The sequence below is a fragment of the Pongo abelii genome, chromosome 16, assembly GCF_028885655.2.
Source record: "Pongo abelii isolate AG06213 chromosome 16, NHGRI_mPonAbe1-v2.0_pri, whole genome shotgun sequence".
NCBI classification, from domain to species: Eukaryota; Metazoa; Chordata; class Mammalia; order Primates; family Hominidae; genus Pongo; species Pongo abelii.
The window spans coordinates 18,565,927-18,579,791 of NC_072001.2; positions in this window are offsets into that span (position 1 = coordinate 18,565,927).

Genomic DNA, 13,865 nt, shown 5'->3' on the forward strand with positions numbered 1-13,865 from the left:
GCAGCAGTAAGTAAACTCCTCATAAAAGTTAGACTCTATGACAAATCCACTGCCTTTCTTCTTTTGCAGCAGGGCCTTTCTTTTTAATGACTATTTTTTGTTTTTGGAGATGAAGTCTCTGTCACCCAGGCTGGAATTCAGTGGCATGACTGATCACTGCAGCCTGGTCCTCCAGCTCACGTAATCCTCCTGCTTCAGCCTCCTGAGTAGCTGGGACTACAGGTGTGTGCCACCATGCCTGGCTTTTAAAAAAAAAAATTTTGTAGAGATGGTGTCTCACTATGTTGCCCAAGCTGACAAGCACTTCTGCCCAAAGTGCTAGGATTATAGGTGTGAGCCCCCATGCCCAGGCTAGTGACTATTTTTGAAAAAAGAAACACATTACCCTCCCTTGTTAATCACTTATGTACAAAAATGCATGTTTTGCTGTTGATCTGTTTTAACTAACTCTTTCTACATAAATAACACATTTGTACATGTATATGTGCAGATATATTTATAATGTTAAAATTGTGTTTAAGTGATGTTTACTAAACAGGATAAAATTTTGTTTGGAAAATTGAGATGTGAAATTTTATCTAGTTAATCTATAGTCCTTTCCCTTATGGTGTCCAGCTCTATGCAGGCTCTGCCTCACTCCAGATTATGTAACTATCAATTCATATTCAAATGAATTTGAAATTTAGCTTTCAACGTTTGCCTTTTCAATTCATCTTGAAATTATTGTGGTAATATTATTTCCTATCCACTAGCATACTTTTTAATCCCAACAGTAATGTTTCTGAAAAGACCACTAGTTCTTCTGTTGAGCAGTTACTGATACCTTGTCATTCAAGAGGAGGATAGAGATGCCCACAGCCCCTCTCCTTCAACCACATATGTCCAAGTAAAACTAGTATTTCTTCCTTTTAAAAATAGACATAATTATTTTCCATATTATTGAATACATTTCTGTTGTAACCTCAGTTCTACTCTTCAGAATCCTTTGTTCGATTTTCTTGTAGTTGATTTGATGATCCCACTCACACTTTCCTACCAGTTGTTCCAGAGACAATGGGCTTAGTCACACGGTGGGGAGACACGTTTGTGGGGGTTGGGTGGAAGTTCTGGTTCAGGTCTGCATCTCTGTTCACCATCATTTATGATGATGCTGTAACTCACATCTGCTCTTTGATGAGAAGTCACACAAGTAATTGCTAAATTAACCCGTCAAATCTAACTATCATTCAGCTATGTCTCACTGAGCCTTTTCTGGACAAATCATGTTCTCAAGAATATTTATGTGACTTTATCCTTTGGGCAAAGGCTATAGGCAACGGAAGTGATAGGGGAAGTATGACCCACATAGCTGTTTCCATATGCAACTTTTCAATCTTCTTGATTTCTGCTTCTCTTCCCAGTTCTTATCACCCATAGTGATTTTTGGAAAAACTGCCACTACGTTGGCATTGTGAGTACTCAGAGTGGTGGGTCTCTTCTCCTTAGCTAGACTGTCAGGACAATTCTATTCACTTTCAGACTTCCAAAGGTCATCACATCTTCTTAGTGCCTGACCTCCTTTTCTCTCATTCGCAAGATATTCATGGCTCCTTTTAAATAGGATAACGGCCCAGTGAAAAGTGTGTATTTCCTGAAAACATTGCTGAAAGGTGACGAAAGTGCCAAATGTATTTGCTTATAACATTTTTAAAGAAAAAAATTAAGGTTGAAATGAAAGTAAGGATATTTTCATCCAATTACCTCATTCAGTTATCATAATCAAGGTCAGAGAAGAAAGAAACTTCAGCCTTTGCTAGAAGCAACTTGCAACAAATCACATATCTAATGACTCTGTGACATTCGTCCAGTGACAGCAGCAATGTTCCACTTATCACATGGTATACAGAAATACAGCAATTAAAATAGTTTTAGATGCAGATCAAGCAGTAATTACTTTTGCCCAGAAATCTTAAAAAATAAATTGTATGTGGAGAACAGGAAGCTTAGGAAATTAGGGTGCCTTTTATCTTTGCAGTGACAATTTACCTTGCGCTCGCAGTGACGTTTTCTAGATTTTAAAAATCAATGTTTTTTATTTTTATTTTTATTTATTTATTTATTTATTTTTTAAAATCTGCTAGCCCTTTTGCTTTTAGCAGCCACAGACTTCTTGGCCTCTCAAAGGCCCGGATGCCTGAAACTTCTGAAGAGATACTGCCTTCAGCTTCTTCTCAGTCACAGCGCAGTGTGAACACGTAGCTCCAGTTATGCCTCTGCTTGCTTCAGCCTGCTGGCGCTTAATTAGGTGCTTATCCTAACACCTTAGAACATACTTTCTGTAGATGGTTTAATTCCAACCATCATATATGCTTTTTCTCAGAGTTTCTCCAGCTTCTCCAAACTTCCCTGTAAACGAGGCCTTGTAGGCAGTTTTCTTGCTATGACCTCACCTTCCATTCAGCGCAGAAACAGCATCCATTGCTGTTATGCAGTGGATAAAATTGTATAATAATGGTTATGGTTTCATATCTTTAACGTTACCGGCAGACTTTACTCCTGGCCTTCTCCTAATCAATAGGCCAGTCTTCCCCTCCCCACCCCCACATTTTTAGCCATCTAATTTTATTCCTTACATTCGTTCTTAAAAAGGCAAAAACCTGGCCGGGCGCGGTGGCCTAACGCCTGTAATCCCAGTGCTTTGGGAGGCCGAGGAGGGTGGATCACGAGGTCAGGAGATCGAGACCATCCTGGCTAACACAGTGAAACCCCGCCTCTACTAAAAATACAAAAAAATTAGCCTGGCAGCGGGCACCTGTAGTCCCAGCTACTCAGGAGGCTGAGGCAGGAGAATGGCGTGAACCTGGGAGGCGGAGCTGCAGTGATCCGAGATTGCGCTACTGCGCTCCATCCTGGGTGACAGAGCGAGACTCCATTTCAAAAAAAAAAGAGGCAAAAATCTTTTTTAGCCTTCTCTTCAGGATGGTTAAAATATATGGGCAACAAAAACAATTTTTACAAATGATTTAAAACACACAATTTGCTTATTATTTTTCACACTAATAACACAAAGAATATAGACACTATATATATTCCAATCACATTGATCATGCAGAAAATAAATATTCTTTGATACTGGTTTTCCTTTGATCACAAATAGATATGAGGGCAAAATGTCTTATCACTTATTTACAAATAACTGATGGCCAAAATAGATAATTGTCATGATAGAAGTTATTGACACTGGCTGGGTGGGGTGGCTCATGCTTGTAATCCTAGCACTTTGGGAGACCGAGAAAGACGGGATCACCTGAGGTCAGGAGTTTGAGACCAGCCTGGCCAACATGTAGAAACCCTGTCTCTACATAAAAAAAAATAAATAAATAAATAAACACACTTTGGTTTTGGTGGTGGGCACCTGTAATTCCAGTTACTTTGGGAGGCTGAGGCAGGAAAGAAGTTATTGATACAAATATTTGCAAAAATAAAAAGTTATTTCATAACCACAAATAATTCCAAAGTATGTCCATGTGCTAATTTGTAAATAGGAAGGAAGTTCTTATTTTGAAACTTGCAGCCTGGGAAATATTTATAAGATTGTTATGGCATTGATAACTGGAGTACTTCCTATATCAACTTACTAGAATTTTGGAGACTGACTTTAAAATATAATAAAAAGGGAAAGACAGGGAATTGAACTTTCTTCTCATGTTTTTTACAAATTTTACAGGGAGCCAGAGTCTCATTTATGTCATCACAGATTTATTTTACAAGTTTGGACTTGCAAAAATGTGCCAAAATTTGAATGCCTTACACATTTTTTTGGGAAGCAGCTAAAATATATAATGCACTGACCTTTTAATGTTCACTTTGACTGGTTAATGGTTACACCTTTGCAGCTCAGTTAGATTGTAAACAAGGGGACAAAACTGAATATATAAGGTGAGAGAAGTATAGTGACAAAATTTATGAACCGCTATACATTTCCTATGAATAAAAAATGATTAAAATTCATACATTTGCTTTTTAAATATATATATAAGAAACATCAAAAATTAATTCAAAGCATATATTACCAAATATATTCTTAATTTTGAATAACCTTACTTAGGTGTACCTTTTTCTACAAAGTTATGTCTTCATTAAACATTTTTCAAATTATTAGTATTATTATTTTTAACTGATGCTTCATATTTTATTTCCCCTCTGCTCTCCCATCCCACCCTTGGTGATGGTTGTGCCCATTTGAGCATTTCGGAGCACATGACCGTAAGTAAATCTTGAGAGAGGAGCGGAATTACTGTCTAAACAGTAACAGAAGGGGATTAGCTGTAAGGATAGCATAACTGTTGTGCAGGAAGAGAAGCTGCCCAGATCTTCTTGGTGGACAATGCATAGAAGACTTAGAATTATGAAACATCTGTCCCCGAAACCACCCTTTCCCACCCATCCCCCAAACCCCCACTCCCACCCTTCCCCCGCCCCATTTAATAGTGTTAACAAAAGCTTAATCTAACTTTTTTTTTTTTTTTTTTTTGACGGTGTCTTGTTCAGTCGCCCAGGCTGGAGTGCAGTGGCGCAATCTCGGCTCACTGCAAGCTCCACCTCCCGGGTTCGCGCCATTCTCCTGCCTCAGCCTCCCGAGTAGCTGAGACTGCAGGCGCCTGCCCCCACGCCCAACTAATTTTTTGTATTTTTTAGTAGAGACGGGATTTCACCGTGTTAGTCAGGATGGTCTCCATCTCCTGACCTTGTGATCCACCCGCCTCAGCCTCCCAAAGTGCTGGGATTACAGGCAAGAGCCACCGCGCCCGGCTTCCAGAATATAAAAAATGAGTTCCATGACGACCGGGCCCTCACTGAGCTGGCAGGCCCCTCCATGGATCACCGGCACCAAGGCGCTGTCCAAATCATTCATGTACTGTGAGGAAGGGGGCTGGCCATGGCTCCCTGCTTGATAGCCAACCTGATCTGAGGCAAGTGTCACACGTAGTCCCAGTTTGGTCATTCCATCTTCCTTCAGGAGCAAGGCAAAAAGCCTTGGCAACATGCTCAATCTACTGTGATCTGTAGGATCACCGAGGCAATTGTGCTGGTAACCGTTTTCTTGTAATCCCAGCACTAGGATTTCTAGGAAATCCTGGGAACCGTTTTCTAGGAAAAACACCTCTGTCCATCTGATGACTTTTCCATTTGCTTTATATTCTGATCCATGGAATATCTTTACATTTGTTAACAGTCTCCATGGACTTCCCATCTATAGGACTTAGGACACCCTTGCTGACGTTTTTGTCATCATCCACCCACTGGATGTGGATGTGCTCCTGGGGTTCCTCCGTGTCTGCCTTCCCACAGGTGATGGTGAAGTCCCTCATCTCTAGCAGTGCCTGCCTCAAGGAATCCATGTTCTCTGCAGTGATCTGGACCATAACGCCATCTTCCACAATACTGGACTTGGCAAGGTATCCAGAAGAGGATTTCAGAGCGCCACTGAACACAAAAAAACTGCTTTGAGTTTGCATATAGTTATAGTAGTACTGAAAAATCCTCCCAATTTAGGTTTTTGTTTTCAGTTTTGTTTCTCTGTTTTCTAGTGCATAAGGACTTAATAAATATTCATTTAACAAAATTGAAATCTCAAAGGTACATATAAATAAACAATATAAATAACCATCCTTATTACAGTTAACTTTGTGCTTTAAAAAAAAAAGGCATCCGAAGAAAGACAGACGTATTCATGCAATAAAATCTTAGCAATCCCTGAAATAGTTTTCCAGAATTATCAGCCCTCCCATCTTACTCTGGACAGAATGAAAAAAAAAATTAGTTCTCTTGTGTTGCTCTTTGAGTTCCAACTAGGAAAAATTACTGAAAAGAGCTGGATGTTACAACTGTTTCGGGCAGAGAAGTCACACTGTTCAGGAGGACCCCATAGTAGAAACTGTTTTAAAAAAGTTCTTTTTACTTGAAATTACACAAGAAAGCAGAAAATGACATTGCAAAAAGGAAACAAGTATAGGCAGGAACATTGTTACAGAAGCCAGGTGACAATAAGTAGAGAGTAGAAAGCAATCAACACTTTTGACCATTGAGAATGAGGAAAGTGGAAATTGAATGGCTCACGGATAAAAATAGTCACCCACATGTCAATAACATGGATTCTGAAGAGTCAGACTTACGCACACACAGAGCATCTACCGCATGCACGAGTTGTGTGTGAGTTTGGTGATAATGAAGAGAGACTAACTGCTGCATCAACTAATATACTCTGGGAGTGAAGAGCAGGATAAAAAAAAACTGTAGAGACCGCTACTCTAGGTCATTTAAGTGTTCTAAGGAGAGAAAAATAACATGATAGAAGAAAGTGATAACTATCTGGAATGGTGGGATGGGTGGCTTCTGACACAGCTCCCATGTTTCTGATTCCACCTCCCGATATCTTGTATTATCTCCCCTTCTTGAGTATGAGCTAGACCTGGTGCCTTGCTGCTAAGAAACAGAATTCAACAAAAGTAATGCTGTGTTACTTCCTTGGTTAGGTAACAAGGAACTACGTCTTGCCCCTTGCTAGCCACCCCCAACTCTTGCTGGCATTCCCTCTTGCACTCTCGCTTGCTTGCTTTGATAAAGAGTTACCATGTTGTGTGATGCTTTGTGGAGAGGCCCACGTGACAAGGAACCAAGGGAGTTTACAGCACAACACCTGGCATAAAACTAAAGCCAACAACTATGTGAGTGAGTCTGCAAATACATTATTCCCTGTCCAGCCTTAAGGTGACTGCAGACTTTTAAAAGAGTGAGAGTCAGAGGCCACAGTTAATCCACATGTGGATTCCCACCAACAAAAATTGAAATAATGTGTGTTTTAAAATGCTAAGTTTGGGGGTGATATGTTACATATAAATAGATAAATAATAAAGATGGTTTCGCATGGAGATAATGACAGAAAGGAATTTGACTATTTTAATAGTCCAATGAAAAGGTATGAAAGATCTGAATTTGGATGGTAGCAGTGTGAATGATGTAAAAGATAAATGTGAGATTCTATAAAGTAAGATTTTATAGGACCTACCAATGATGGGGGTGAGAGGAGGATAGAGAGATGGGAGAGAGAAAGGCAGGGGGAAAGGGAGAAAAGGAGAGGGAGAAGCGGTAAATGAACAAGATTTTTAGTTCAAGTCAGTAGGAAAACCATTGGCAGAGTTGTTTTATTTAAGCATTAACAATTACTTTCTGAGCATCTGTGATGTGTAAGACATTATGTTATCTGTACTAGACACCGAGATGAACCCTCAAAATGGTGATGCCCTCAAAATGGTATAGTGCAAAGTAGAATGTTGTGAAATTTTTCCTAATGGAGAAATTCATCCAATTAGCATTTGAGGAAAGGTATATGTGAGTTGGACTTTGGATAGTAACATATAGAGATTAACATTAGAAAGGAAGCAAAATATTTCATTAGACATATAAAGAAGTCAATAGTTTATTTTCACTAGATTGCAAGCATATGAAAAAGACAATGGGAAAATGTGTCTCAATTGTCAGCCTAAATTTAACATCTTATTCTGTAGTGAAATCACAGGACAATTAAATAGATGTCTTGCACTTAGGACAAGTTATTTAAGTTTGTTGAAGAAATGAGATGATTGATTTTATTTTTAAGTAATAAGTAATGTGAGAAAATCTGCAATCAGTAGGGTTTATGTAGATCCAGCCTCAACAAACTACTGCCGATGGGCCAAATCTAGTCTGCAGCTCATTCATGTAAACAAAGTTTTATTGGAATATAGCCATCCTCATTCATTACATAATGTCTATGGCTTTGACAGAGACTGTGCCACCTGCAAAGCCAAAAATATTTACTATCTGTCCCTGGACAGGAAATGCTTCTCAATCCCTGGTCTACATCATAAAATGGATTTGAGTAGAGAGAAAGAAAAAAAACTCATTAAAACATATGGGGTGTTACTGCCTTAAACAAGTAGGATACTAACAATAAAAATGGAAAGGAAAAGTTGGAGTGTGTGTGTGGGTATGCATCTGTGTGCATTTGTGTGTATGTGATGAAAACTGCTTAAATGCAAGGTACAATATAGAAGAGGAGGCCGTCGTGGTGCTTAGATGGCTGTGAATTCACAGTCTCCTCCATTAATATTTAAGTGCAATTTTGGAGGAATAAGCCTTTCCACTCAACTCTTAAGTGGTTTAATCAACTGGTCGTATTTTTTTCCTAATGGTTAGAAAGGATAAGTTACTCAGAAGGAAAAGTAGTATTGATTGAGAAAGAATTATAATGGAAGGGAGCGGTGATTGCATACTTCTAGGAAAGCTGGAGGGAACAGCTAAAAATCAGTATGATACCGAACACTTGGATGAATGCATGAGTGAAAGCAGGTGAGAGCAGCCCTAAAAGGAAGCCAGTTTGCACCAAAAGTAAACACTGGTTTTCATGCTGCCTCTTGTATGTATGTATCAAAAGATACTGGTACTTAATGTATAAATTAGAATATTAACTTTTTTAGTATGAATTGAAATTATATGGGGTTTAAAAAAATCAATGATTTAAAAACATCACCAGGTTCCTTTTGTTGTTTAAATTCTCTCCTGATAGAACTAAATAGGGGTCTCCTAAATAGGGTTCAAGAAGCAGAAACTTACATAATGGTACTCAGGATTCAATGCATTAAAGATTAATATTCCTTGAATTAGAAGAGCCGAACTAAGCATCTAAACACCAGATATAGGTCTAGAATAGCAGATACATCTAAGTAGGTTTCAACTGCCTAAGGGCACATACCTGGTGCAGGGACATGAACAAATGGTGGGTAAACAGGGATAAAAGCCCTATGAGGGATGTTTAGCATTGAAATGTGTAAAGTTTTTATTTAATCATAAAGTTTTCTATATTAGCTTAAATTTTATAATGATGATGAATTATTCATGTGAAAATTAAAAACTTTTTTTCGTATTTTTAAAGAAAAAAGCACAAATACACCCATAGAACACTGTGAAATATTATCTTTCACAATGTACACCAGGCCAGGAAATTATTGGGCTGATTTGAGTCTTCAACAAAATTTTACTTTGTGAAGAAATAAGACAATGCTAGAGGGACCAAGATTTCCATTTGCCTGTGCTCCTTCTGATGCCATCTTTACTCTCCAGGTGAAAGGATGTTTGTGAGATCAATATTCCTCTCCTTTGATCGTTACCTTCTTTTAAAACCTACTGAACACTGACTTACTCAGCTCTTCTCTATTCTTTCCCATTTCCTCTGGGTCCTTTGATAATAGATGCTAGTATCCCTGTCTGTCATTCACTCCTATATGGTTCTCAGGGTTTGTTTGCTGTTCTTCCCTCTGTTAACCTGAGCCTTACAGGCCAAAGTAAATTACTCTCCCAGCACCTTTTATACAGAGTGGTTCATAGTAGTTTTCCTGACACCTATGTTATTACACATTTCTCCCCAAGACCATCTCTAAAGCTTTATGATTTACACATGAGTTACCTTAGACCAACTGACCTAAACACAAGATATGCTGTCACATTTGAAGCTGCTTCCTCAGAATATGTTGGTTGAAATCTACTGCCTCTCCCTTGTCCAGGGTTTCTAAATACCTGTAGGGCAGCTTCTCAATAATATACATTACTAATATCTCAGAATCATTATTATACCAACAAGAACTTTTTACTTTCATTACTGTGTCAGACGACTCGGAATATCATTAGCAAAACCTGTTTAGAACAGCCGTCTTAAATCCTTGTTGAACCAATTCCAGCATGCTTTTAATTTAAGAAGTAATCCTGGCGCAGTGGTTCATGCCTGTAATCCAATCACTTTGGGAGGCCGAGGCAGGCAGATTACGAGGTCAGGAGATCGAGACCTTCCTAGCCAACATGGTGAAACCCCATCTCTACTAAAAATACAAAAATAGTTGGACGCGGTGGCATGTGCCTGTAATCCCAGCTACTCAAGAGGCTGAGGCAGGTGAATCTCTTGAACCCAGGAGGCAGAGGTTGCAGTGAGCTGAGATCGTGCCACTGCACTCCAGCCTGGTGACAGAGTGAGACCCCATCTCAAAAAAAAAAAAAAGTAATCTTGAGTAGTATATTCCTTCCCAAGATGAGCATGCAAACAAAGATAACATGACTTTTTATTCTATATGTACGTTTGAAGGATCTCTTTAGTTCTTTAAAAACTGCATGAGATGTATAATTTTATAAATATTGAGATGCTTTGGAAAAAATATTGAAGAAAGGCCATTTGATTAGGCATAAAGCACTTAAAGTGAATGCCAAGAAAGTTGCATAGGTCAAAACAGGTCCACAAAAATGTATAGATTAGTGAAGCTTCCAATGTGAACTCACCGTTTCTCTGAGTGTCTTTTATAATTATGGGTGAAGGCTGAGGATTGGGCCTGGCCCAGATATAGATTAGGGGTAAAATAAGCAGTGGCACACCAAAGATATTTTCCCTGAGGCATATTGATTGCATTATTGTGTTATAAGCAAGAATGGTGGGTTATTCCAGAAGATTTCAAAAGACAGAATAAAATCTTCAAGAGTATCACAGCAACTGGGAGACAAACTCATTGCAAAGAAGACAGCCTGCCTCAAAAGCATGGCTAACTCCCTTGTTCAACACATTTCTAAGATTTTGAATCTGAATAGGGTGCATTGGTAAAGGGCTAGGCCCAATACCCCTGAAATTAAAATTTAATCTCCAACAGCATTTTTTGAGACTAATGAGTAGTTCCAACCAGCTCTCAATCAAAAGCTCAAAAGGAACATACTTCAGAAACAGAGATAAGCCAAAGATGCCAGTCTTACTGAAACTAAAACTGAATCCTGACTGCTCCAATATCTGATTATATTGGTAATGACTTTCTCCCAATACAATCTGCTTAATAGAGAAAAGTGGAAATACATTCTAAAACTACTATTATCAGAATACTTTATTATTCTTTTATACACAATGTCCAGCATGATACAAAAAATGTCTAGATATGTGAAGTGGCAAAAATTTATTAATCAAAACACAAGTGCACAATAAGCACAGCTCCACTGATTCACAGTTCAGAATTTAGCAGACAAATTTAGAATGACCATTGCTAATATAATAAAAGTAGGCAAACTGGATGAAATGATGGAGATTGCAGCAAAGATTTAAATATCTATAAAAAGTCACACAGATACTCTCAAACAGAAACATAATAATTGAATTTATGTCACTGAATAGGTTTACTTTAGAATAAATGTAGTAAAACAACCTGAAAAGAGATTCATAGAAATATAAATTGATCTATAGAAATAATCTCAACTGATGAGATTTAAAAAAGCAGAACAAAAAAGACATGAAGCACAGTCAAAACATCTACTATAACTGAATTGGACATAAAGACAAGTGAGAGAGAATGGAGAAGAAGCAATATTGGAAGAGCTGTTGGTCAAAAATTTTGTAAAATTGATAAAGAATATCAACCTACTTGCAAGAAACTTAACAAAACCTAAGAAACATAATACAAATAAAACTTTACCTATCCAGATTATAAGCTGCTGAACCAAAACGAAAGTCTCAAAAGTAAGTAAAAGAGCAAAAATAAGTATTCCAACAAAAACAATAGAAGCTGGAGACAATGAAATGGCATTTTAACATGCTGAGGGGCAAATTTGCCAGTCTAAAATGTTAATAACCAGTGAAAAAACACATAAAAGTGAAGCGCAGTAAAATATATTCAGACAAGTAATTGTTGAGAGAATGTTTGCCTAGGAGAACTGAACTACAGAAATACTAAGGAAAGTTCTTCAGACTAAGAAAAAAATTACCCCAGAGAGAAGCATACAATTAGAGGAAGCAATGAAATTAACTGAAATAAAAGCCTTAAAAGATTGGCACAAGAAGTTCTAAAGATCTGAGTAAGTTCTGTATGTATTATAGAAACTATATTTATGATTAACACATTTTACACACACACACACAAAATTCCAATCACATGTGGATTACCTGGTGACTCCTTACCAAAACTTAAGGAACTAATTGGACTAGTCTTACACAAGTATTTTCAGGAAATAATACAAAAGAAAGAACACTTTAATTTTTTTGTAGGAAGCCAGTAATCATTGATACAAAAATCTGAAAGATATTAAAGAAAAGTAATTTATAAGGAACATTCACCATGAAAATAAACCTGAGAAGTAAGGATAAATATAATTAACTTGTCTTTTACAAAGTTTAAATGTTGAATAAAATATATGACAAAGAGTGGGAGTAGCTAAATAGTGTTGAACTGTTCTAAGGTCCTTATATTGTTGGAGAAGTGGAAAAAGTACGAACATACTTCAGAAATAGTAGTCCACAATAGTCGAGAATAAATATTATATCCTCTAGGATAACCAAGGTACTTAAGATAGTCCACAATAGTCTAGAATAAATATTATATTCTGTAGGGTAACTAAAGTACTAAAAAGGAATTACAAGTATTTTAATAAAATGAAAAATAAATAATTATTCTAAAAATGGGAAAAAGGCTGGGTGAAGTGGCTCCTGACTGTAATCCCAGCACTTTGGGAGTCTGAGGTGGGTGGATCACAAGGTCAGAGTTCCAGAGCAGCCTGACCAACATGGTGAAACCCCATCTCTACTAAAAATACAAAAATTAGCCAGGCGTGGTGGCACATGCCTGTAATCTCAGCTACTCAGGAGGTTGAGGCAGGAGAATCACTTGAACCCAAGAGGCAGAGGCTGCAGTGAGCTGAGATGGTGCCACTGCACTCCAGCGGGGGCAACAGAGTGAGACTCTGTCTCAAATAAATAAATAAAATAAAATAAAAGCCAAAAAAAGGAAATAAGAATAAAAAAAGATAGTACAAATATAAAAATATTAAATCCAGGATTTTAAAGATTAAATCCAGAATTTTAATATAGAAGATTGTTTCAGAAGATGTGGAATAACTACCACTCTTATAGACTGTTGTGTAAATGTAAATCTGAACAACCATCTTGAAAATTCTTTTGGCAATATCTACTACAGTTAAATGTTTGTGTACCCTTTGACCCAGCAATTCCACTCCTGGGTATATATACTCAAGATCAATGAGTACTTCAGTCTAACAGAAGATATGTATAAGATATTCAATTAGCATTATTTATAGTAGCCCAAAATTAGAAACAGATGAATCATCCAATAACACAAAAAGTTATATATTCATAAAATGGAATACCCCTATTAAAATTATAAGGTATGAACTATAGGTATATACAAGAATCTCATAAATGTTTAAATCCTAATGTTGAATAAAATCAGCCATACGCAGGAGCATATATACTGCATGATACTATTTTTATGAAGCTCATTAACAGCCTAGTAACATTAATTCATTAATGGAATGAATCTATATAAATAGAGGTCAGTATAGGAGTTATCTTTTTTTGGGTTGTGGTTATTGACTGAGATGGCAAGAAGAAGGTTTATGGGGTATTTGTAAGATTTTTTTTTTTTTTTTGAGATGAAGTCTCTCTCTTGTCACCCAGGCTGGAGTGCAGTGGCACAACCTCGGCTCACTGCAACCTCCATCTCCTGGGTTCAAGTAATTCTTCTATCTCAGCCTCCCGAGTAGCTGGGATTACAGGTGCCTGCCACCACACCCAGCTAATTTTTGCATTTTTAGTAGAGACGGGGTTCCATCACATTGGCCAAGCTGGTCTTGAACTTCTAAACTCAGGTGATCTACCCGCCTCGGCCTCCCAAAGTGCTGGAATTACAGGCATGAGCCACCGCGCCCGGCCTGTAAGATATTTTTTATCTGAGTTGTTCCACGTGTATGAAGCTATGTGAAAATTCAATAAGGTGTATACTTAAGATCTGTACACTCTGTTATGTGTAAATTAT